Below are 5,332 nucleotides of genomic sequence, written 5' to 3'. Positions count from 1 at the left end.
AGCATTTTACAAAGGCTCAGACCTGGATGGGGTAAACCTCAGTGCACTTCCTTTGTATTGCCTAAGTATTACTGGAGTGAAGAATCACTGCTTCTTGTTAGGAGGTTCATTTCATTGCCCACTTCTCCCAATACATACTCAAAGCACTGAGAATTTCAAGTGGAGTATATTGAATATTGAAGTAGACTTCAGGTTGTTTGTTTTTGTTTTATTTTTTGTTTTTAATTATTTCTGTATTCATTTTTTTAATTCCTTCATAACCCTATTGGTTTTTTTTTTAACTAAATTAACATGGCTCGAAGGAACCACCTTGCTCCTGTGGAAGTCACATACAAGAACATGATATTTCTTATTACACACAATCCAACCAATGCAACCTTAAACAAATTTATAGAGGAACTTAAGAAGTATGGAGTTACTACAGTAGTAAGAGTATGTGAAGCAACTTACGACACCACTCTTGTGAAGAAAAAAGGCATTTGTGTTCTTGACTGGCCTTTTGATGATGGTGCACCATCATCCAACCAGATTGTAGATGACTGGCTAAGTCTTGTGAAGATTAAATTTAGTGAATGACCTGGTTGCTGTATTGCTGTCCATTGTGTCCCAGGCCTTGGCAGAGCTCCGGTGCTTGTTGCCCTAGCATTAATTGTAGGTAGCAGCTTTTGTATCTGGACAAGTACCTTCCAAAAATGTGGCTCCACTTCAAGGATTCCAATGGTCATAGAAACAACTGTTGTATTCAATAAAACCGGAGTGCCTCGTATTCTATCTGCTAAAAGCAGCCCCAGCTGTTAAAACAAGCACTCATCCCAAAAGTGCACGGTTTACATTTCCTGGACATACAGAAAATATTTCTACTTATCAAGAACTTAAGCTCCACAAAAGCCTTTGAGAAGCTACTCTATCATTCCAATTTGAAAACATGAATGGAAAATTCTTAGGGTCTGTTCTTCTCTTCCTTTGGTATCTTCTAGTAATAATAAATGTTCTCAAACGGTGTAAAAACAACAACAACAAAAAAAACAAAACAAAACAAAAAAAAAAAAAAACGGAGTGCCTGATGCCTTGGAAGTGGAACTTCAGATGGGACCTAATTTGTAATATGTAATTACCCAATGTGACAGCTTACTGAACAGTCTACTGAAGCTCCACAGGAATATTGAAAATCAGTCTTACCAGGCCACAAGCTTGACAGAATTGCAAGCTCTATATGTGGGCTATGATCAACATGTTTGGACACTTAGCAAAAGATTTTTACTGATCATCATTTAAAATGTGCTTGTTATTTGTACCAATTGACCTTTCCTAAAATAAGGTATTGAGTTATGTCATTAAATGTGCTCCTGTGCCAGAATATTATTAGTCTATAAGGAATTTAGAAGGACTCAGTGCCAAAATAACCAAGCACAATACTTGTATATTTTTAGCATCATACAGAACCAAAATTGCAGGAACTAAGAACTCTAGAGCATCCATGGTGTATCCCTCCAGTCATTTCAAACACTGCAGGGCTTCTCCCGTTATCTGCCTGCTCACTATGTTTACATCTCCCACACTTACACCAGAATACGTCAGGTTTGCTTAGCCATCCTTTATTTTTTTATTTTTTTTAAACTAAGTCTTGCGCTGATTATTTAATGCCTCTGTCTCATTTTGTTCTGTTTTGGGAAACCTCTGTTTGAAAATCAACTTTGTTACAGAAGCACATACCTTCAGTAATGTCTCCAGACAAAAAGCCTTACAGTTAACTTAATGTTTGCACTCAGAAGTGCAACCTAACAGGGAGGGCCTAAAAAAGAAAGGAGAGGAGGCTATTAAATATTTTTAGTAATATGTTGCCTTTGTCTTGTGCAGAACATGTAGAGTATGCTCTTTAATTTAGTAAATTATTTTAAGATGTAGAGATACATTGTTGTAGCTAACCAATACTTAATAGAAATTTCTGAAATGTTTGTGTTCTCCATACCTATCACAAGTTTTCCAGCTTGTTTGAATTATGAGGAGGCAACCATGAGAAGACTGCAATTAGAGGCATTTTTTACATTCTTTTTATTTATGTTTGAATTATGGTTTTTCCCCTTTTCTTCCCAGTCTCTTGCCAAAAAAAAAAAAAAAAAAAAAAAAGGTGGGATCTGCTAGTGAACTGAGCAGAAATACTTTATATGCCCTTTGAGCTATATAACTTAATAATTGCATACTTGATCATTTGTTTTATTATGTAATTGATAAAATGATGATGTATAGTAATGTTAGTTCAACCATATATTTATACTGTCTGGGAATGTGTGGTTATAGTTCTGTGGGAGAAATAGTTTGTCAGTCTTCACCAGCTTGTAAAAACTTAGTGCGAGAGCTTCAACGTCTAAATAAATGATGAAACACATTTGTCACTGAGGTCACTTTGCTTAAAATTAACTGAATATTTAATGCCTTAATTTGTATAAAACAATGGATTCAGTTAACTATCATTTCAATATATGGACAAATTTGTTAGGATTACCAACTACTTTTTTATTGCAAATTTCTCTTTAAAGGTCTAGATAATTGTGAGTCAGTTGAACGTTGGCACCGAGGGGAAACAGTTTGTAATAGGTGATGACCTTGATTTTAAGTTCAGTTCCATCAGTCACTTGTAGCTCTGTGCAGTTTCCAGTCCAGTTTTCTCATTTTTAAGTTTATTACATGCCTGTATATATTTTGAAATTAATTTGAACCTGAGCATTTGGCACATGATGGCTTAATAAATTTTAACTGTCAATAATCTGAAAAAAAAAAAGACTGTACGGCCTGGTTGATACAGTTCTTCCTTTTAACTGATTTGGGGCTTCTGACAGAGTAGGCATTCTGAGCTTTTTTCCTAATATCCACTTATCAGTGAGTGTATACCATGGAAGCAGGAGGAGGGGGGGTGAGATGGGGGTTTCTGGAGGGGAAATCAGAAAAAGGGATAATATTTGACAATGTTAACCATCATAATATAGCCCTCATTTTCAAATCTTAAAAATTTACTTAAAACCTCACAATACAGCCAGGCAGTGGAGGTACACACCTTAATCACAGAATCTGGGAGGCAGACACAGGCAGATATCTGACTTCAAGCCCAACCTGGTGTACAGAATGAGTCCCAGGACAGCTAGGACTACACAGAAAAATCCTGTGTCAAAAAATAAAACCAAGCATACAAAAATCTGAGAATACCAATTAAATATGATATATCATTTTATTATAGGCAAAGAATCTCAGAACATTTGTGGCTTCCTTAAATTTATACTGCTAGCAGTTGCTAAGACTCAAGATCAGATACTAAGTGTGCTTCAGTTATTGAAGCACATGGATTACCTCTGAGCATTGTGAAATGCAGTTAAATTCTATCTGCCTTTGCCCTAAGGAACACCATTACCAAAAACCAAGTTGGAGAGGAAAGGGTTTATTTGCCTCATATTTCCACATTACTGTTCATCACTGAAGCAGCTCAGGACTGGAACTCAAATGGGCCAGAAATCTGAGGGCAGAGGTTGATATAGAAGCCATGGAGGCATGCTACTTACTGGCTTTCTCCCCTTGGCTTGCTCAGCCTGCTTTCTTACAAAACCCAGGACCACCTCGTACAGGTATGGCACCACCCACCATGGACTGGGCCCCAACATATCAATCACTAATTAAGAAAATGCCCTCCCTGGGAAATAGTGTCACATGCCTTTAATCCCAGAACTCGGGAGGGACAAGCAGGTGGATATCTGTGAGTTCGAGGCCACCCTGATATACAAAGAAAGAGAGAGTTCCAGGACAGCCTTTTTTTTTCTTTTTTTTTTAATTTTCAATATTTTTATTACATATTTTCCTCAATTACATTTCCAATGCTATCCCAAAAGTCCCCCATAGCGCCCCCCACTTCCCTACCCACCCATTCCCATTCTTTTGGCCCTGGCATTCCCCTATATTGGGGCATATAAAGTTTGCCAGTCCAATGGGCCTCTCTTTCCAATGATGGCCGACTAGGCCATCTTTCGATACATATGCAGCTAGAGACAAGAGCTCCGGGGTACTGGTTAGTTCATCATGTTGTTCCAACAATAGGGTTGCAGATCCCTTTAGCTCCTTGGGTACTTTCTCTAGCTTCTCCATTGGGAGCCCTGTGATACCTCCAATAGCTGACTGTGAACATCCACTCCTGTGTTTGCTAGGCCCCGGCATCGTCTCACAAGACACAGCTATATTTGGGTCCTTTCAGCAAAATCTTGCTAGTGTATGCAATGGTGTCAGTGTTTAGAAGCTGCTTATGGGAAGGATCCCTGGATACGGCAGTCTCTAAATGGTCCATCCTTTCATCACAGCTACGAACTTTGTCTCTGTAACTCCTTCCCTGGGTGTTTTGTTCCCAATTCTAAGAAGGGGCACAGTGTCCACACTTTGGTCTTCATTCTTCTTGAGTTTCATGCGTTTAGTAAATTGTATCTTATATCTTGGGTATCCTAAGTTTGAGTGGAACACAGCTTCTGCTCCAATCCAATTGCGCGCGGGACCTGAGACTGCATTAGTTAGGGAAGCAGAAAACCGGCCTGAGTAGGACCACAGGCCTCTTCCGGCCGGACCAGCACCTGGGTAGCTAGAGCGCAGGACAGCCTTTTAAGTATCACATTAGCTTCCTCAATTGCTGAGGACCTTTGGACTGCATGCCCCAAGAGTATACCTAGGAACTTGTCCATGAGAATTTATGTATCCCTTTATTCAGCTTCTCATTTGCCACTAAGATCTCATCTTTCAGTAGAGATCACTTTCACAAAAATAGAGCCTCTCAAACTCACATTTTTATTCTTGAGGAAAATGACAGTGACCCTAAAGGAGAAGTTAGCCATGATCGTATCACTATTAGCAACAGGGACAAAACACAAACTTGCTCATCTATCTTGCACTCACTGAGCATCAATTCCTTTTGTGAGATATCCCACTGATCGAGATACTCAGACGAACAGTACTTAGCCCCTAGCCCTTTAAGCTGAGATCTTCTGAATGAGAAGTATCTTAGATACCCTAAGAATGCTTGGCCATTACTAAGATTATTTGAACTGCATCAGAGTAAATTGTTTCTAAATGGTCCTTAAGACATGAATTAATTATAGTCAACTCACTGACAAAAAAAAAGCAACTTCAGAAAGGGAAAGTTTATTTTTCTTCATGCGTTGAAGCTGTAATCTATGAGGTGGGAAAAGGGGTTGCAGTTGGCACAGTTTCAGGTGGTGGCAGCAAGAAACTGAAAGCGTTTGCTTACATCTCCATGATCAGAAATGAGAGAGCAGGGAATGCTGGCTATTGGCTGGCTTTCTCCTTT

The 5,332-nt window shown here is 38.9% G+C and overlaps 1 pseudogene; it reads left to right on the top strand.

Moving 5' to 3' along the window:
- The first annotated feature begins 291 nt into the window (after positions 1-291).
- Positions 292-749, top strand: LOC110287294 (protein tyrosine phosphatase type IVA 1 pseudogene; annotated as a pseudogene).
- The last annotated feature ends 4,583 nt before the right edge of the window (positions 750-5,332 follow it).

The sequence above is a fragment of the Mus caroli genome, unplaced genomic scaffold, assembly GCF_978045245.1.
Source record: "Mus caroli unplaced genomic scaffold, Mus_caroli_1 scaffold_5, whole genome shotgun sequence".
Taxonomy (NCBI): Eukaryota; Metazoa; Chordata; class Mammalia; order Rodentia; family Muridae; genus Mus; species Mus caroli.
Note: the sequence above shows the minus strand (reverse complement) of the source record. Positions and strands in the feature narration are given on the sequence as shown.